Below are 22,140 nucleotides of genomic sequence, written 5' to 3'. Positions count from 1 at the left end.
AAAGATTTCTGCTTTCACCATTTCTATTCAACATAGAAGTGGACATCCTAGCCACAGTGATTAGACAAGAAAAAGAAAAGAAAGGCATCAAAATTGGAAAGAAGGGAGCAAATCTAACACTGTTCACAGATGACATGATAGTTTATATAGAAAACATGATAGAGTCCACCAAAAAACTACTCAACCTAATTTAGTGATTTTCACAAAACAATGGGACAAAAAGTCAATATTCATAAATTTAAGGAATTTTTGCACACCAACAACAAAATATCACAAACAGAAATCAGGAAAAAATACATTTTTTCTATGCCAATGAGAAAAATAATGTAGGAATAAATGTAATCAAGGAGGTAAAAGACCTGTTCTCAGAAATCTACACAACACTGAAGAAGAAATTAAGGAAGACACAAACAAATGGAAGCATACAACATGTTTATACATTGGAAAAATTAACATAAAGATGTCCAGACTTCTCAAAGCAATTTATAGATTAAATGCAATCTTTATTAAAAAACCAATGACATATTTCACAGATATAGAACAAACACTTCAAAATGTATGTGGAACCATACCCAACAAACATTTAAAAAGATTATATGGAACCATAAATGACCCCAAATAGCTGCAGCAGTTTTGAGAAAGAAGAACAAAGTTGGAGGGATCACAATGCCTGATATCAAACTATATTACAATGCCACTGTAATCAAAACAGTATGGTACTGGCATAAGAAGAGACTCATAGATCAATGGAACAGAACAGAGAGCCCATAAATAAACCGAAATCTCTATGGTCAATTAATATTTGACAAAGGGGAAAGAAGCATAAAATGGAGTAAAAGTAGCTTCTTCTACAAATGGTGTTGAGGGATCTGGACAGCTTACATGCAAAAAAATAAAATAAAACTCAACCACTAACTTACACCATTCACAAAAATAAACTGAGAATGGATAAAAGACTTACATATAAGTCATGATATCATAAAAGTCCTAGAGGAGAACATAGGCAGGAAAATCTCACATATTCCACACAGCAATATTTTCACCAATATGTTCTCTAGTGCAAAGGACATAAAGGAAAGAATAAACAAATGGGATGACATCAAATTAAAAAGCTTTTGCCCAGCTAAGGAAAATATCAGCAAAAGGAGAAGCAGAAAAACTCTGGGAAAATACATTTGAAAATGACATCTTGGACAAGGGTTTGATCTCCAAAATATATGAAAAACCTACACAACTCTACTCCAGGAAGGCAAATAACCCAATTAAAAAAATAAACAGAGGACCTGAATAGATACTTCTCCAAGGAGGACATACAGAGGGCCCAGAGACATATGAAAGGATGCTCAGCATCACTAGCCATCAGAGAAATGCAAATAAAAACCACAATGAGACACCACCTCACACTGGTCAGAATGGCCACTGTAAATTAATCAACAAACAAGTCCTGGCAAAGTCGTGGAGAAAAGGCAGCCCTTGTACACTGTTGGTGGGAATGTAAACTGGTGCAGCCACTGTGGAGAAGCATATGGAATTTTCTCAAAAAAACTAAAGATGGAACTGCCTTTTGACCTAGCAATTCCACTGTTGGGATTATACCCTAAGAATATACCCTATGCACCCCAATGTTCATAGCAGCACAGTTTATAATAGCCAAGTGCTAGAAGCAACCTAAGTGCCCATCAGTAAGTGAGTGGATCAAAAAACTGGTACAATTACATGATGGAATAGTATGCAGCAGAAAGAAAGAAGGAGCTACTTCCCTTCACAAAGCATGGATGAAATTGGAGAACATTATGCTAAGTGAAAGAATCAAGGTGGTGAAAGACAAATACCATATGATCTCACCTATAAGTAGAACCTAATCAACAAAACAAGCAAGCAAGCAAAGTATAACCAGAGTCATTGAAATAAAGAACAAACTGACAGTAACCACTGGGAAGGGTGGAGGGGATAATAGAAGGAAAATGAGAAAGATAATCAAGGAACATGTATAGAGGACACACAGACAAACCAAAGTCGAGTAGGTTCCAGGGTGAGAGGTGGGGATATGTGAGTCTTGGGGAAGTGATGTGCATAAGTGGAGACAACTGTGCTTGAAAAAATAAATAAAAGTGCTTTTGAAACAAAAACTATAGCTGCAACACAAGGGAGAAATACAATAAAAGTAATTGTCAGTGAACTAGTATACTTTCAATATTAAATGCTAGGGCAAAAATCCACAACAGATATAATGAAATAGTCAGATGCTTGTGTTTGTGTACAGGATCACCACAGGTAAGATTTTAACAAATGTAGATGGACATAGGTTTATGTTTAAATTAAATTGGAAGGTGTGTATGTGTGTTTGTTTATTGTTTGGTAGGTGCAGCTATTGGATAGTAAATATATAACAATTGAGAAAGAAATATACACTTCCTAAAAAATAAAAGATGATTCTATCTCATGAAATCCTTGACTAAAATGAGGATATTAAAGATTTCCCAGTTTGTTTTTACTTAACTTTTGTTATGTACTACAGTTAATATGTTAATGTATTTGATAAAATTTAGATTAGAATTAATTTTTTTTTAAATTCAAAATTAGAGTCTTTATTTCTTGCCCTAGTTCAAGCATAAAATCACATTCTCTGTAAGTCTTGAAAAAATTTATTTAACATAATGAGAGGTGTCATAACTTCCATTAATGACTAGGTAGCACTCTTCTGTTGCTGTTTACCAACTGTTTTTATGACAATCACTCAGAGACCTGCCATGGGAGGGAGAATTTGAGAGTTCAGCTGTTTGTGCCTACGTTTCTGAATGGCTATACCCTTAGAGGAGTGTACAGGGAATTTGGCGACAGAGTCAGAATGTATTCCATGTGCTCTTGATTTCATTCATCAGCTGATCTGATTCAGATGCTTAGTAGGATGTCTCAATTGTGATCCTCAATAAGTGCTTTGATATATAATGACTTAGAAAGATGACGTGTTAAGTCTGAATGTGTGGCCACCTTTAAGTTTAGTTTTAATTAAACAGATTTGTACATGGGAGAATATTATGGTGTTAACATGAAAATATATTGTTTTTCTACTTTTTTATGTATTTTAACAGTAAATAACAATAGTATAAATTCAGTTTATAAGTTATCTTATTAATTTAACATAACATAGTTTTAAAATAGTTATTTCATTGATTTTGAATCTATGACCTGCTTTTGAAAATGGATAAAAAGTGTAATATTATCAATTCAAATATTCAATCAGAAAAAACAAAAGATAATTAAACTATGTGTTCATTTGAATTAATCAATCAAGTAGAACAAATGCTCAATTAAATGAGTGTCCACAGCCCTGAAATCTCTGTCCTTGAAAAACAATGTTTTTGCAAGCCTGGGCTGAAACACATTTCTCAACATATTTATGTGTATCTTGGTAACCTTATTATAGATTCTCTTAATTTGCTTCATTACTTCTATTTCATCTCTTTTAAGTTATAATTTTTACCTCTGAATTTTTCTTCTAAGTATCTAAATCAGGAAGTGGTCACAGTAGGGGCTGGATAAAGGCCAGTGAGAGCAAAAAAGGACAAAACTATAAAGTGTCGATGTGAAATATACTTGACATTTTGATGTGATTTTTAGATCTTCTACTTTGCAGGATTGGTAAAATCGCCATTCAAGGAGGACTCCTTTCCCCAGCTTCATTTCTCTACATTTAATTTCAAAAGCCACTTAGCTGCCTGTGCTGCTGGTCTGTCCAGGTCATTTTGAGTTTCACTGTCCAGCTCCTTTGCAAAGATTGGCTGCACTCCATTTCAATAACTGCAGGTTCATCCCTGATGCTCTCTCTGCCAGGTCATCCATAGGCAGTGGTTTCTCTATACCTTATCTCAGCGGCTCAGCAAGATTTTAAATCCACTTACAGATTAACCTGGACAAGCCTATACTTTCTAGTGACTAGAACTCAATAGAGTTCTTATAAAAAATTAAATAAATCTGAGGCTCATTTTTGTGTCCAAAATACTGAGAATTCATTCTCATTTTTTCCTCTGGTAGCTCAGAAGTTGTTTTATGTAGTTTTGCTAAATGTACAATAGAATTAAGCATTAAAATACAGAGTGAGAGAGAGAGCAAACAACTTCCTCTGAACATGATTACCCCAGAATTTACCTGGTTTGAAGCACAAATGTGTTAATTAAATTAGTTAATAATTTACCATTCACATTTTTTCTCTAATTCAAGCCCTTCCCAACAATTATAGGCAAAGCAGATGGTTTTGCAACTGGTGTTACCAGTGACTTCGTCTAGGCAGCTCATGTTTCTTTTTTTCTTGCATGTGTATGTTTTTTTTTAATGCACCTTTTCCACTTTTAATTGAACTATATTTGGTTTGATGACTTGAAAAGAACCATGATAATTTGGATGCCTTGGACTACAAACTTACTATATTGTGAATTTATCAATAGATGTTCCCAAACTAATTTTAATACATGCAGAATGCAGCCTTAAACATCAATTATGATTTGTTCAAAACAAATCATTTCTTAACAAACTATCGTTAGTTAAAAGGCAAAATTACTTTCTAATGCATGTGCTATATCAAAAGGGTACTGTATTTTGGAGAAATGAGGGGCACATCATTGGTGGGCTCCTCAGAAAAATAATGCCTCATTTGTAGCCCCACACATAATGAAATATCGTATTTGTATAACTTTGTAGAGAATGTATTGAGGCTTTTGCTTCCATAGACACTTAAATATGGTTTCTACATTTCATGTCCTCAGGATTTATAAAATGAAAATATGCATATGGTACGTGAATGTGCATCTAAACACACCTTCCTGTGTGTGACTATCATGTGTCAGCTGGTGTGAGCACCCTCTCTGCTGCCCACCAAACCACACTTCGGTTTTCAGCGTTTACCACTTTTTTCCTAGGCTATTTGTATAAGTGATTGCATATTATAGTTTGATTCTCTTCTAGTGTAGAAAATAAAATATATATAATTTTAAAGTCTTTGTATTTATGATACCAGAATATAAATATAGAAACCATTAAGAATGTCCAAATTACTGACATTTAAGAATTAATTAAATCCATTTGGGCATAACTTGTCATTTGTATTCACTTTTTGGATGTAAAAATAGAACATTAAGAAGTTCTAGAAATATAGAGAAATAGGTTTCTTGGTAAACTGCTTCAAATACCAGAAGAGGTGCTCTATGACTATCACATGAATGCTTTCCTTACACATCTCTCTATCTTTACTAAAGAAAAGCAAGCCAACCAGGTTTTCTTTACTAAACAACAATTTCTAATCACCTCACTTGTCCTCAAATTTTAGATTTTTTTATTTCATCAAAATAAATGTTACTTTATTTCAATTTTGTATACATGTATTTACATGTCTGGTCACAAGATGAACAACTAATTATACTGTGACATTATTGAATGGAGTATTGACTCAAATGTGGAATTTGTGGTGATTAAGACAAATAGTTATATCTGAAGCAGAATGATTTTGTTCTAAATAGCTGTTTGCAGTTCAAAGAGGGCATTGCTCAAGCTAAAATATAACTTCAACAACAAAAAAAAACATGTACATTTTCTATCCTATTACTTTGTTTGGAATAAACACACAAGCAATTACCCTAACCTATACTGAACTATTTTTTATGGGATTCATAAACGCACTACAGATCACAACTCGGTAGATCATTTTCAACTATTAAATCACTGTCTCATTTTCTGATAATTTCATCTCGGTAAGTGGGTAGATCTTTCCTGTAATATCATGAACACAGTTCACAGTATAACATTTTAGACCTTACAATAAACTTCAAATATGATTTTATCTTCTTTCATTTATATCTACACAGTGCTTGGCTATGTGTCCAAGTGGTGTTACTATAAAATATGGAACTTAAATTCTGATAAAAAGTTAATGAATGTATTCTTCAAAGTATACAATGACACAGGTTATTTTTATTTATTTTTTTATATTTTTGTAAGTACAGTTGTCCCCATTTCCTCCCCACCCCTCCCCTCAACTCCAGCAATCTACACATCCCTCCACTGATCCCACAACCCCTTGGTTATGCCCATGCATCCTTTATAGTTTTTTTTTTAAACCCTCCCTACTTTGTCCCACATGATCCCTTACCACCTCATCTCTGGTTACTGTCAGTAGGTTCTTAATTTCAATGTCTCTGGTTATATTTTGCTTGCTTGTTAATTTCATTGATTCTGTTCCACTTAAAGGTGAGATCATATGGTATTTGTCCTTCACCGCCTGGCTTATTTTATTTAGCATAGTGCTCTCCAGATGCCTCCATGCTGTAGCAAAGGGTAGGAGCTCATTCTTTCTTTCTGCTGCCTAGTCTTACATTGTGTAAATGTACCACAGTGTTCTGATCCATTCATTTACTGATGGGCATTTAAGTTGCTTCCAGTACTTTGCTATTGTAAATTGTGTTGCTATGAACATTGGGGTGCATAGGTTCTTCTAGATTGGTGTTTCAAGGTTCTTAGTATGTAATCCCAGCAGTGGAATTGCTGGGTCAGAAGGCAATTCCATTTTTGGTTTTCTGAGGAAATTTCACCCTGTTTTCTATAGTGGCTGCACCAGTCTGAATGCCAACCAACAGTGCACCAGGATTCCCTTTTCTCCACATCCTCTCCAACACTGTTTGTTGATTTGTTTATGATGGCTGTTCTGACCAGTGTGAAGTGGCATCTCATTGTGGGTTTAATTTGCAACTGTCTGGTGGCTAGTGATGTTAGGTATCTTTTCATATGTCTGTGGGCCTTCTGTATGTCCTCCTGAGGAAGTATCTGTTCAGGTCTTTTGCCATTTTTTTAAACTTATTTATAGAATTTTGAGGATTTTTTAAAGATTTTATTTATTTATTTTTAGAGAAGGAAGGGAGAGTGATAGAGAGAGAGAGAGGAACATCAATGTGCGGTTGTTGGGGGTTATGGCCTGCAACCCAGGCATGTACCCTGACTGGGAATAGAACCTGGGTCACTTTGGTTCCCAGCCCGTGATCAATCCACTGAGTTACACCAACCAGGGCGCCATTTTTTTAAATTGGATTGTTTGACTTCTTGGAGTGGAGTCCTGTGAGTTCTTTACATATTTTGGACATCAAACCCTTGTCCAAACAATTATTGGCAAATATATATTCCCATAGAGTTTGTTCTCTTTTCATTTAGTGCTGTTTTCTGTAGCCATGAAGAAGCTTTTTATTTTGATGAGGTCCCATTTATTTATTCATTCATTTATGTGCCTTGCTCTAGGGGAAATATCAGTGAAAATATTGCTGCATAGAAAATCTGACATATATTGAATTCTCTTATCCACCTTTAATTTATTTTTGTGTACGGTGCAACTAGGTGATTGAGTTTCTTTTCTTTTTTTTTTTTTTTTTTTTTTTTGCATATAGCTGTCCAGATCTCCAAACAGCATTTGTTGAAGATGTTACTTTTACTACATTTTATGCTTCTGCCCCCTTTGTCAAATATTAATTGACAACAGAGACTTATGTTTATTGCTGGGCTCTCTATCTATTCAATTGGTCTATGTGTCTGTTCTTGTGCCAGTACCAGGCAGTACAGTGGCTTTGTAATATAGTTATGTCAGGTATTGTGTTCCCTCTACTTTATTCTTCTTTCGCAAAATTGCTGCAGCTAGTTGGGGTCATTTATGGTTCCACATAAACTTTTTAAATGTTTGTTCTCTGTGAAATACATCATTGGTACTTTAATAAGAATTGCATTGAATCTATAAATTGCTTTGGGTTGTCTGGACATCTTGATGATGTTAATTCTTCCAATCCATGAACACAGTACATGCTTCCATCTGTTTGTATCTTTCTTAATTTTTTTCTTCAGTGTTGTGTAGTTTTATGAATACAGGTCTTCTACCTCCTTGGTTAGTTTTATTCTTAGGTACATTTTTTGTTGTTGCTATATCAATTGTGATTTTTTTTCCTGATTTCTGTTTCTGATATTTCATTACTAGTGTAGAGAAATGCCTTTGATTTCTGAATATTGACTTTGTATCATTCTGTTTTGCCAAATTCACCTATTAGGTCAAAGAGTTTTTTGGTGGAGTCTATAGGATTTTCTATATACACTATCATGTCATCTTCAACCAATGACAGTTTTGCTTCCTCCTTTCCAATCTGGATGCCTTTAATTTATTTTTCTGGTCTGATCACTATGGCTAAGACTTCCAATGCTATGTTGAATAGAAGTGATGAAAGTGGACATCCTTGACTTATTCCTGATCTTAGTGGGAAAGCTTTTAGTTTCTGACTATTGACATTGATGTTTCTTGTAGGTCACTCATATATGGCTTTTATTATATTGAGTAATGTTTATTCTATACCTACTTTGCTCAGTGTTTTTATCATCAGTGGGTACTGGACCTTATCAAATGTTTTTTCTGCATCTATTGATATGATCATGTGGTATTTGTCTTTCCTTTTTTTTATGTGATGTATTACATTTATTGATTTGTGAATATTGTATCATCCTTGCATCCCTGGAATGAATCTCACTTGATTATGGTGTATGACCTTTTTAAAGTATTGCTGGATTCAGTTTGCCAATATTTTGTTAAATATTTTAACATCTATGTTCATCAGCGATATTGGCCTGAAGTTTGCTTTTTTTGTTGTGTCTTTACCTGGTTTTATGATTAGGATAATTCTGGTTTCATAAAAACAGTTTGGAAATATTCTGTCTTCTTGGATTTTTTGGAATAGTCTATGAAAGATAGGGCTTAACTCTTCCTTATGTACTTTGCAGAATTCTCCTGTGAAATCATCTGGTCCAGGGCTTTTGTGTGTTGGGAGTTTTTTGATTACTGCTTCGATTTCTTCAGCTGTTATTTTTCTGTTCAAGCTTGCTACTTCTTCATTTGGTTTGGACGATTATATTTTTCTAGAAATTTGCCCATTTCACCAAGGTTTTCAAATTTCTTGGTATGTAGCTCTTCCTAGCAATTCGTACAATCCATTGTATTTCTGTGGTATCAGTTGTAATCTCTCCTCTTTCATTTCTGGTTGTGTTCTTTTGGCTACTCTCTCTTTTTCCTTGATGAGTCTCCCTAAAGGCTTGTCGATTCTGTTTATCTTTTCAAAGGTCCAGCTCCTGGATTTACTGATCCTTAGGATTGTTCCTTTAGTCTCTCTGCCATTTCATTCTGCTGTGATCTTGGTTATTTCCTTCCTACTACTTGCTCTGGGCTGTCTTTGTTTTTGTTCCTCCAGTTCTTGTAGATGTAGGGTTAGGTTGTCTATTTTAAATGTTTGTACCTCTTTTAGATAATCTTATATCGCTATACACTTCCCTCTCAGGACTGCCTTCCCAGTGTCCCTTAAGTTATGGAGTATTGTGAATTCAATTTTATTTGTTTCCAGAATCTTTTTGATTCCTTCTTGGATCTCATTTTCAGCCCATTAGCATGCTTTCAATCTCCATGAATTTGAGTGTTTTTGAGCTTTTTCCATGAGGTTGGTTTCTAGTTTCAGTTCCTTGTGGTCCTAGTAAATGCTTGATATGATTTCAATTTTCTTGAATTTGTTGAGGCTTGTTTTGTGTCCGATCATGGTCTGTCTTTGAAAATGTTCCAAGTGAATTTGAAAAGAATGTGCATTTTTCCTTCTTTGGGGTGAAAGGCTCTATATATATCAGTTAAGTCCATTTGATCTAAGACATTGTTCAATGCCTCAATATCTTTATTGATTTTTTTGGAAGATCTATTCATTTTTGACAGTGGGGTGTTAAAATCCCCTACTATAATTGTGTTGCTGTCAATATCTTTCTTGAAGTCCTCCAAGATTTCCTTTACGTATTTGGGTTCTCCTTTTATCATTGCATACATATTTGTAATGTTTATGCATTCTTGATGAATTCTTCCCTTGTGTATTATGAAGTAACCTTCTGGGTCCCTTTTTTGGCCCTTGTTTTGTAGTTTATTTTATATGAGGTAAGCATTGCTACTCCAGCCCTTTTTTTCCTGCCCATTTGCTTGGAAGAATATTTTGTAACCCTTCACTTTTAGTCTATGTTGTTCTTTAGTTCTCAGGTGGGTCCCTTGGAGGCAGCTTATGTGTGGGCCATTATTTTTTATCCATTCAGCTACTCTGTATCTTTTGATTGGAGCACTTAATCCTTTTACATTTAAGGTTATTATTGATAGGAACTTATTCATTGGCATTTTACTTCCTTCATGCCAGTGTTCCTCTCTCTCTCATTCTTTTTGTTCCTTGTTTAAAAGCAGTCCCTTTGGCATTTCTTGCAGTACAGTTTTTGAGGTTATTATTTCAGCCTTTTTTTGTTTTAGAAACTCCTTATTTCACCTTCCATTTTAATCAAAAACCTTGCTGGATAGAGTAATCTTGGTTGCAAGCCTTTTTTGTTGTTGTTTCTTAGATTATTTCTTGCCATTCCCTTCTGACTTGTAGCATTTCCAATGCAATCAGCTGCTAGCCTTATCAAGGCTCCCTTGTATGTTACTTCCTCTTTCTCCCTTGCTGCCTTTAATATTCTCTCTTTGTCTTGGAATTTTGCCATTTTAATTATGATGTGTCTTGGAATGGGTCTCTTTGTGTTCCTCTTCATTGGTGCCGTCTCTCCTTCTTGGATTTGTGTGATTTTTTTTCTCTCATCATATTAGGGAAGTTTTCTATCATTACTTTTTCTAACAGGTTTTCTATCCCTTCCTCTTCTTCTTCTTTTCCTGGTATCCCTAGTATACAAATATTATTATGTCCCATGTTGTCATGCAGTTCCCCTACCACCTGTTCATTCTTTATAAGTCTCTTTTCCTATTCTAACCCTTTTTGGTATTTTTTTTTCTACATTGTCCTCCAGCTCACTGATTCAATCCTCTGCTTCATCTAGCCTGCTTTTGATTCCTTCTACTGTGTTCTTCGATTCAGAAATTGTATTCTTCATTTCCTCTTGGCTCTTGTTGATAGTTTCTATTTCCTTTTCTAGGGTGATATAGTGTGCAGTATGTTCATGATAGTTTCCCTGTAGTTTCTGGTAATTCATTATGAGCTTATTGGGCTTCCTGATAACCGTTGCTTTGAACTCAATATCTGACACTTAACTTGCTTCTATTTCATGTCTCATTCTTTCTGAGGCTTCCTCCTTTTCTTTGTTTTGGTGATTGTTTCTTTGTCTTCCCATTTTTTGTGTGTGAGACTCTTCTCATTGACCTCAGCTTCTTTAATTGATCTCTTTCTGACTCCTTGGGTTTGTGGTGTGAACTTCTATGGTAGGAGACCTGTGAGATTCAGTGGTGCAGTCTCCTTGATCTCCTGAGCTCACTGGTCTTGGACTGTCATTTATGTTGGCTCTCTGTGTGTCTTTGGGTTTTGATTGTTGTTGGGTCTTTCTTCGGTGGGTTCTTTCCTCCAGCTGGCTGACTGAAGGTCACTCTACCCAACATGTCTTGTATGTTGTTGTGCAGATGAGGACGGGTCTTGTCAAAGTTGGTTGTTCTGTCTGTCCAAGATTATGAGGCTTCTCTCTTGCTATTATTCAGTTGCTTGTTTTGCATAATTTCTCCACCATTTAGTTGTAATTACAGATTGGTCCTGAGTGGAGGTTAGTGTGGTTTCCACTCACTCTTCCGCCATCTTCCTTTATTATCTGTTGGTGGTTCCTTTGTTGGTGGGTTCTCTCTTGTAGCAGGTATATTGGTGTTCACATCTCTCACCTACTCTTTTATGTGATAAGTTGGTGAGGAAGGGAAAATGGATTAAGACAGCACAAGTGTATTCTACAGGGTTTAAATTGCCAGCGTGTAGAGAAGAAATAGGAAATTCTTTGTATAAATATAGTGTTAACCATGATATTTCACTCAACTAGCTACTTTTTAAAAAGGGTAGAAAAGAGATAAGACTCTTTTTAGAGGGGGGGAGGGGTTTGAGCTGAATCCTGAAAACAAAACGCTTGTGGGTGATCAGATTATGAGATATAGTGAGAGTAAGGGATAGAAAACATGTGCAGTGTATGAGAGGATAGAGTTAACCACAACAATAATAAGGCTCTGGAAAACAGTGAATTGGGTTGAGATCCCAGAGTGGTGCTATGTATTATTTACAATTGTATGGAACAACAATTATTTATAATAATACTGGAACAACAATCATATGACAGAATCTGTGTGATCTGAACAAGAATAGGAAGTACATGACCTAGAGTAGTGTGCAACTGGAACATTAGTGAAGTAAAAAAGGAAATATGAAAATACCTTGTGAAAAAGAGAACAAAGAAAACCAGCCAAACAATGTATAAACAAACAAATGTAATGAAGAAAGCTAAACAGAAAGAAGAGAAATAAAGAAATAGTAATAAATTAAAGGAAGTAAAAATAATGAGAAAAATAGTGATACAAATAATAACATGACAGTTCTCTGGAATAACAAATTGAAATTTGTTTCAGTTTCTCAGTTGTTGGGATTAGCCTTGTGTTCCTTCTTTGAGTTTATCTCTGGACCTTTCACAGCTCTAGGTTTTATGGTCTCACTTTGGGGAGGGGAAAAAAAGCCTCCTGCTGACTTTAAACCCACCCAGCAAGTTATTCCGGTCTTCCTGGGTGCCACAGGAAGACGGGGGTGGGCTTTGCTTTTCTCCCTTCTAATGGTTTTGTGGGGATGGCTTCCAGGTCTGGGCCACAGTCTTCACAGTTGCCCATGCTACATGCCAGTTTCTCCTTCTGCTGCCAGGCCCCTACTGCCCATCTGCTCCAGGCCTGTGCCTTCAATCCACCAGTTGTGCTGTCCTTGAGGTGCACTAGTTAGGGGCAACTCACACACAACCTTCTCCCACTTTGCTGTCCTAGGTGCTAGGCACTCTCAAAGTCTCTTCAGGGTAGTTCAGCTCCCCCACTGAGTTATGTCTTTCTAGGGACTGGTAACTCTCTGAGCTCTGTTGCTCTTTTCTGAGGGGAGGTGCCTCCTCCTTCCTATTAGAGAGCCAGCAGGGCCCAGTGGGGGTTGGGGGCAGAGCCTCTGCTTCTGGGGCAGCAGGGGAAAGACCAATGTGAGACAGTTGCCTAAACAGTGACCAAGAGCCTTGTTTTGAATAAAATCCTCCTGTTCAAGCCTGTCACTCTTAATAAGCATCTGACCTCTCACACGGCCCAACTTTACAACCATACTGTAGACTATCTGAGTCAGGGTCTGTCACAGCTGAACCCTTCTCCCTTCTCCAGGCATCACCTGGCTCCCAAGTGTCTCTGGTAATGACCCAGATGGTGTCCACAGTCCCAACAAGTGAACACCACCCCGACACAGATTGTTTTTAAATGAGGAACATTTCAGCTAAGTAAATATTATTTAGATACCTATGTGGTCTTGTTACTTGCTACAGGAAGTGTGGTTGTCTGATAAGGTACTGTATCACCTTGAAGATGTCAGAAATGCAGAACCTCGTGCTGGTCGTGGTGCCTCCCAAACCATAGTGGCATTTTCAGATCATCCCCAGATGATTCTAACACATGTTAACTTTTGAGATATCCTGCTCCTTTTGACTCATGTATTTGGAATTTAAACCTAAATTCCACTTATCCCAAATCAATGCCCCCCCCCCCATTTAATTGTGTCTCTGTACAGTTAGAAAAATAATGACAACAGAGGTTTTCATTGATTCCATAAACACTTACTTAAGTACTGGTTTGTGTGGGCTCTGTGCTGAGTGTTGATCTTGCAGAAGTGATGAGATCATTGATTGTACCAAGTAGGAACTTCATGTCCAGTGCAAGGATAGGCATAGGAATGATTACAGTTTTGTGTACCAAGCACTTCTAACAATTTACAGATGAGAAATTCACCTCCACATGGCAAAAGTACTTTGAAAAGAGGTAGAAGTACTTTGATAGACAGACCTGCTTATAAATTTCCTCCTAAAGCTAAAACACAAGTTTTCTTAGCTATTTGACAAAGGCTATGCTTAGCTTGCATAACTGACTTAATTTATACATACATTCAGTGTCTATATTATATAGCTTGGTATACATTCAATTAAAATATAAATAATCTAATGCATATATTTTGTAGATTCTATACATACTTTTAAACTTCAATTTACCTTTTAAAATGGGATGATTAAGAACAAAAGGGTGAAATATTTACTCTAAGGTCATAGAATGTGTAACAAATCAATTTGGAATTTAAGTTTATTGAAATTTAGATTTCTGATTCATTTTTTGAGATTTATTGAGTTAATTTATTGAGATTTCTAATTAGAAAGTATTTGAGGAGTTAGCATTGAAAAATTTTTCTTTTGCAACAGTTTTTGCTTTTGTTTATGCTTCTAACAAAATCTTTCATTAAGACATTGGAGGTATGCTTTTCTGTTCAAATATGTAACACAGATGACCACTTTATCTCACAGCAGCCGTACCATAATCATGACAAAAACAACACTTCCTTAAGGCATTTCCTTTAGTGGAAAAATTGATGGTAGAGAAAAAAATTGTTCAATTATGCATTCCACAATTTGGAACCAATGATTTTTTAAAAAATATTTTATTAAAGGTTTTAATTTTGTCTTTAAATTACTATCAACCTTTAAAAGATCAAAATTATTATTTCCTGAATATTAACAAATTAGAGATATTTTGCCTTAATTGCATCCAAGTGGCAATGGCATCAGCTTGAACCATTGGGCCCTCCAATAGGAGCTGATGGCCTTCCTGAGATTCTGCTTCTTGGAAGACAGCCTTGGAAAAACAGCCAGGAAGCAATGGACAGTGTTCAAATCCTGAGTGCAGAAAAACAGGCATGTTTTCCAGGATTTATTTGGTCAACTCTGACAGTTAGGCATCTTGATATGATAGAAAGAATTTTAAAACTATCATCAAAACCTGTGAATTAGAGGACCCATTCTCTGTAATTAAGACTAGTAGTTGTCTGTCACAAGCCAAATTAATAGAAATGAATTCAGAAGCCTTGGAAGGGACAGTCCATGCTGATCTGTGTAGCATGACCCTAAAGAGGACATTTTATTACATAAGATTTCATTGTCAGAAAGAAATGTCACTCTGGCAAATGCTGAACAAGGCAAGTAGGTTTTCCAGAGGGTAGAATTATTTATCAATTAGATGTGAATGAGCATGCTGAGGGTACCATTTGATAAATGGCTGATTCCAGAAAACAAAACAGTACCTTTTTATAGAAAAAGTCATTTACTCAAGGGTGAGGACAGTGTTCTTGAAGCCCAATCTATTTCTTTTATAATCTTACTATCTTCCTCTTTAATTAAAAGGATGGTGTTATGTGATTTACATGCTCAGTGGTGTCAGGTTCATAAATGAATGCAAGATTGTTGAGAATTCAGCTAACATCCTCCATTATATTTACTACAGCCCAATCATGATAAATCCAAAGAGGTGGAGACCAATCAAAGGAAGTCATGACTGATCAACAAGTGATATTGATGTACCACAGTTTCTAGAACATCACAATCATATCAGGGCAGAAGGCTCTGAAAACTGTGGCCCCTGGACAACCTTTCATACATCTATTTAGCTATGCAATTCTAAAGGATTAGCATCATGTTATTTTGCATGACAATTTCAGCTCAGCTACGGCAACATTAAAATCATACCTCTGTGTACTAACAATTATCTTCATATGATAATGAGACAAAATTATAAAATGGTTTCTGTACTTATAAAATATTTCAAGAAATGTCCACATAGATTTGATCCCATCTACCGATTTTACACTCTAGACCTTGCTTTTCTTTTCTTCCCTGTTTTTCTTTCTCTTCAACTTGTGCCTATTTATAAACATTTATTTTTGTCTTTTTTAAAATAATAATGGCTCTTAAATGTTTTTCAACTTCATTGAGATATTACTGATATGTAATGTATACAAGTTTAAGGTATACAATGTAATAATTTGATACATGTATATGTGGTGAAAAATACCACAATAATGTTACTTAATACCGCCATTCCCTCACATAATTTTCATTTTTTGTGCATGTTGATAACATTTAAGTTTTATTCTCTTAACAATGTTCAAATATATAATAAGTTATTGTTAATGTAGTCATCATGCTGTACATGAGATTCCCAGAACTTATTCATATTATAACTGGAAGTTTGACACTTTGAACACCATCTCTTCAGCTCCTCAACCCATCCCAGCCCTTGGACACTAGCAGTCCACTCTCTGTTTCCTGTTTATATTCCATATATAAGTCAGAACATGCAGTATTTGTTTTTCTGTGTCCAAGTTTTTTCACTTAACATAATGCCATCAAGATCCATCCATGTTGTTGAAAATGGCAGGGTTTCCTTCTTTTTAATAATATTTTATTGTATGCATGTGTATGTATGTATGTGTATAATGTTTCCTCGGTCAGAATTGGTGGTTCTTTTTGCCCACAACCTGGCTTATAGGAGACCATTCAGAACCTGGGGACATAATGGCCACCTGGAATGCTGGGAGCTGACAAGTGCTGAGATAGAAGAAATCTCTGGGTTTGCTGGGGTCTTCTAGGAGTTTGAGGTAAGGAAGTCACTGAGCCATCTGGGGCTGCTGGAACTGCCAGGGGCCTGAATTAACAACATCCTACCAGGATTCTGGTAGCAAACCTTTATGTTATCTTGATTTCATATTTTCTCCTTGCAACCTGTAAGTACACTCAATGTAGTTGATATTTCAAAGACCATCCTCCCTCTCTCACTTTCTTGTCTCATAGTTTCACTCTGCCATCTTCCATTCTATCTCCCTTTTCCTTGTTATCTTCTTATTCCTCCTCTGTTCACTGGTCAATACTCTTCTCTTCCCCTTCCTCTCCTCACCACCTCCTGATTTCTTCTCCATCTCCTCTCCTTCAGCCAGGATGACTCCCATCCCAATCATCGCTTGTTTTCAGCATCTTGATCATTGACCAGAGAGAAGGGCTTCCACACTGCCAATCTGTCTGACTAAACCCAGTTACAGTTCTGTTGTTCTTTTGCAGCGTTTTGTTGCTGTTTCTTGTTAGGTGAATTTATTATTGCTTCAAAATTTTATAATACTGTTTTATTTTGAACAATGGATGAAAAAACTAAACTTCATGTATATCCTTAAACATAGTATGTCTGTTCCCAGACATACTGGGAACAGACAGTTAAACCTGGTTTATCAAAATTGCCTGATTATTTATTGGAGAAAGAGATGGAAATTTTAGAACAAGGAATTTATTCTAATTCATTTTCTCCCCTTCTTTCAATACTGAGAGTAATTCTAGGTTCTGACTATTGGTAAAATGCAGAGGAACCTTTAGAAATTGTATTGACTGTCAGTATTGTTTATAACTCTGTGGTTTGAGTTTATTCCTATTTCCCTTAGGGGGAAAAATATGACTTGTTTAATAAAGCAATCTTGAATGTAGTTTTTTTTTTATTTTAATCATTGTTCAAGTACAGTTTTCTCCCCCCTACTCCCATTCCAGCCCACCCACCCAACCCTCCCCCCTTCCCCCCATTACCCCCCACCCCTAGTTTTTGTCCATGTGTCCTCCAAATTTGTTCCTGTAAACCCTACCCATTCCCCCCTGAAATTCCCTCTTCTCTGTAGTTTTAAACAAATTTCAACATAATATATGAAAATTCAAATATAAGGTAACCTTTCTAAGGATTGAATTTATAGTCTTTGTTTCAATATTCCCTAAAGGTAATTAATGGGTGATTACCTACATTGTTACAGTTAATTATATTGGATGGCAGATGTAAATGAATTGAGATAATTTCACATTGAAATTCCATTGTAAGCCAATTTGGAGATTAAGTCCTACTGTAAAATTATAATTATATATAATTCATAAAGTATACCAAATACTTTCTCCCAGTAGTTAAAACCACCCCTTGAGTTCATAACCATAATATTACTTCAAAGATAAGGAAACTATTCCCAATAGTTCATTGGTACAGTTGCCAATGGTGTTAATAAGAGCATACCAAGTTCAAACTGGGAAGACAATTAGGAAATGTGAAAGAATGACATTAAGACATAAATTAAATAATAGTTGATGAAAACTTAATGAGATATTGATTTTCTTACTGTTGTGAGATTTTATAGATTTTGGTTGACTTTCCAGCTGGCAACATTCAGTGACCAACTCTTCTCGTAGCTAATTCATGCTTAAGGTTTAAATTCAAATCAGGAATATAAGAGGTTAATTCTGTGTGTGGGTGTACACTAACACTTTATCATTTTGTCAGTTGTCTCTACCTGTTTGTGAATACAATAGACATACTAATAAATTAGAGTGGAATAGAGAGAAGTGAGAATTAAAAGAAAGGTTTAGAGACTCAGAAGGAAGTTTTCTGGGATGGTAGTTTGAAGACACAAAAGGCAGCATAAAAATATTTCTTTTTATAATTTAAATTATTTCAGTATTCTAGCACTAAAGCATTTGCTTGCTACTTTTTTTCCCTAGATGTCCTGGTTTCCCTTGTATATGTAACTCTGAGTATCAATGGCATCTATGTATATATTTAAAAGATAAATAATAGATTAAAGGTTATTATTAGAAGAGAAGAATTGGCCAAATTCATAAATCCAGGTGAGTTAACAGTTTTGTTTTGGAAGATTTTGAATGTTTTGGTTTAAGGCATCTGATTTAACAAAACATGCATTAACTAAGCTCCTTTAGTTATTTTATGAAATGGAACTTGTGTATTTAACAAACATTTAAAATTAAACATACTATCATTCATCAATAGTTTTTAAATTGTGTTGAAAGGTATATAAAATTTAGTATTTTAAACATTTTAAGTGAACTGTGAATGTATCAATGAATGGGAAGAAAAGGAGCAAGGCTGGGTAGGCAGGGAGTAGTTGGGGTGTAATTTAGTCTGACCAATGCCTAAGCAAACCCCATAGGTGCTTCTGGAGTTGTCCTGAATCAAGGAGAAGGGCCAGACCTTTACGTATCTGTGTCAACCAGTAATCCTGCAAATGGTGTGGACCCCTGGACCTGAGGAATCTCTTTGGCTAAACCAATTCCCAGGTGACATCTGAGGACTGTCTGGGAACAGTCCCACCAGCTGAAAAATGTTTTTGGTATTGAAGGGTCATCTGGGAAGCTCATGACAGTTGCCTCACTTCTGTACAATTCTTATTTGTTCTTGATAACAGTGCAAGATACCAGGGCAGGTATGATTAACTAGGAAGCAGGTTAACAATGGGGATTTAGAGTTTACACTACATAGGAGCTTATTTATTTTATTAAATGTAGAATTAGCCATGTATCATTAGCAAAAAAAATATGCAAAAGTGTGTACTTATTGACAGTTTATCTTGTAATAAGAATGATTTTGAGTAACTTGATTCTAAGAGAACAGCCACAAAAAAATAAAAACAGAAATAAATTTCTGATGATTGATGGGGAAGTTCAGACTTCTTACTGTGATTCAGCATCAATTCTAACTAATCTCTGTATTTAAATGTTTGCCATGACACTTAATGTGACATAACTAAGCAGAAAGGTATTTTTTTTGTTGATTCATCTTTATTTTTTTTTCTACACATTTTTGCACATGTTCCTGTACTAAAACTTCCGAGTCCCTCTGCTGAGAAACGAAGGTAGGTGCAGAAGTGGATCATGTTTTTGACAAGCCCTGAATTCTGCAACCCATTCACAATATACTTACCTGCCACCTTTTCATCAACATCTTGACAAGGTCATCATGGGTTAAAGAGTCTAACATGCATTCAGACTCTAACACTCTAATGCTCACATTTCTTGAAGAAAGTATGCTAAAAGGTGTACTTTTAATACATCACCATTATTTTTGACTACTTGGTAAGCAGTTTTGTTTATTGTAAGTGAACTTCTTGCATGAAAATATGTCAGTCAGAAAGTAAAGTGTTCCCAGCAATTGCTAGCTACATCTTTGAAAGATGCATTGGTTGACCTCTAAATGTTATTGTGGCATACAACTAAACCAAAGTTTCAAGCATGTTTAACAGTGAAACTTTCATTAAGCAAAGAGTAGAAATATCTATCTATCTATCATCTATCTATATCTACCTATGTATCCATCTATCTTGATATAGATATCTTGAATCAAAACCCAGTAGGAAAATTAGGATTTAATTACTTTATTTTTTATGTTTAATGTTAAGCAGCAATATGTTTTCTCCTATTATATGAAGCAATAGCAAGGAGAGTGACCATCAAGTATACAACACTTTAAACTCTTCTTATTTCTATGTCTTTAAAATGTGGTTTTATTGCACATTTTCATTACATGAAAGACCCCACCAATATTCCACCCACTCTTGCTGGAGGGCACCACCCTAGCTTGGCTTGCACTGGTCTTCAGGAAAGATAATACAAGAACATATGAGCCAACAGAAGCATCGAGAGAACCACTATCATCATCACAAGGCCAATAGTCCTGGCAGTCATGAAAGGGAGAGACAATGTGAAGATGTAGTCCAAGAATTTGAGAGTTCTATGGAGCCTTTGAAGTTTTTTTATCTCAGTAAGTTAATGTTTGTTTGTTTGTTTGTTTGTTTTATTGTCGTTCAAGTACAGTTGTCTCCATTTTCTCACCACCCCTTTCCTTCTGCCTCCCACCACCCACCCTCAGTTGTACCTCCCTCTGGTTTTGTCCATGTGTCCTTTATACATGTTCCTTGATGACACTTGCCCTTCTTTCCCCCATTATCCCTCTCCTCCCTTCCTTCTTCTTATTGTCAGTTTGTTCTTAGTTTCAGTGTCTCTGGTTATATTTTGCTTGCTTGCTTATTTTGTTGATTAGGTTCCACTTATACATGAGATGGTATTTGTCTGTCACATCCTGGCTTACTTCACTTAGCATAATGCTCTCCAGTTCTATCCATGCTCTCACAAAGGGTAGGAGCTCCTTCTTTCTTTCTGCTGTGTGGTATTTCATTGTATAAATATCATAATTTTTTTGATCCACTCATTTATTGATGAGCACTTAGGTTGTCTCCAGCATTTGGCTGTTGTAAATTGTGCTGCTATGAACATTGGTGTACATAGATTTTTTAAAATTAGTGTTTCAGGATTCTTAGGGTACAGTCCCAGCACTGGAATTGCTGGGTCTAAAGGCACTTCCATACTTAGTTTTCGGAGGAAATTCCACACTGTTTTCTACAGTGGCTATACCAGTCTGCAATCCCACCAATAGTGCACTAAGGTTTCCATTTTCTCCACAACCTCTCCAGCACTGGTTGTTGATTTGTTTATGATGACCATTCTGATTGGTGTGAACTGGTATCTCACTGTGGTTTTAATTTGCATCTCTCTGTTGGCTAGTGATGCTGAGCATTCTTTCATATGTCTCCAGACGCTCTGTATGTCTTCCTTTGAGAAGTGTTTGTTCCGTTCCTTTGGCCATTTTTTAATTGGACTGTTTGTCTTCCTGGAGTGGAGTCATGTGAGTCTTTATATATTTTGGAGATCAAACCCTTGTCTGAGGTATTACTGGCAAATATGTTTTCCCATACAGTTCATTCCCTTTCTTTTTTGCTGTTTTCTTTAGCTGTGTAGAAGCTTTTGATTTTTTTAAAGATTTTATTTATTTATTTTAGAGAAGGAAGGGAGGGAGAGAGAGAGAAACATCAATGTATGGTTGCTGGGGGTCATGGCCTGAAACCCAGGCATTTACCCTGACTGGGAATCAAAGCTGCGACACTTTTGTTCACAGCCCATGCTCAATCCACTGAGCTATGTCAGCCAGGGTGAAGCTTTTGATTTTGATTGAAGTCCCATTTGTTCATTCTTTTCTTTATGTCCCTTGCTTTAGGGGACATATCAGTGAAAATATTGCTATATGGAATATCTGAGATTTCCCCACCTATGTTCTTCTCTGGGACTTTTATGGTGTCGTGACTTATATTTATGGTCTGGACAGCTACATGCAAAAAAATGTAACTTGACCACCAACTTAAACCATATACACAAATAAACTCATGATGGATGGAAGTTCTGCATGAAACACTTTGCTTATAGGTCTCTACAACTGGATAAGACACTGAGCAGTCATCACTCAGTCCTATTCTTTGCTTGTTTCTTCTTTTTCAGTGTCATATTTGCCTAGTTTTTTAAAGATTTCAGCTTTAAGTAAAAAAAAATAATGAAAAAATGTAAAGGCCTGCAGTT

General features: G+C 35.8%; 1 long non-coding RNA gene across 1 annotated transcript; it reads right to left on the bottom strand.

The window, feature by feature from the left end:
- Positions 1-720: 720 nt before the first annotated feature.
- Positions 721-21,938, bottom strand: LOC118501872. Its single transcript, XR_004904534.1, has 3 exons — positions 21,897-21,938; positions 20,609-20,612; positions 721-877 (listed from the first exon to the last, which is right to left on the bottom strand). It is a non-coding gene; the product is annotated as an uncharacterized LOC118501872 (long non-coding RNA).
- Between the last annotated feature and the right edge of the window lie 202 nt (positions 21,939-22,140).

The sequence above is a fragment of the Phyllostomus discolor genome, chromosome 7 (assembly GCF_004126475.2).
Source record: "Phyllostomus discolor isolate MPI-MPIP mPhyDis1 chromosome 7, mPhyDis1.pri.v3, whole genome shotgun sequence".
NCBI lineage: Eukaryota > Metazoa > Chordata > Mammalia > Chiroptera > Phyllostomidae > Phyllostomus > Phyllostomus discolor.
This window is presented reverse-complemented; position numbering and strand designations above follow the sequence as displayed.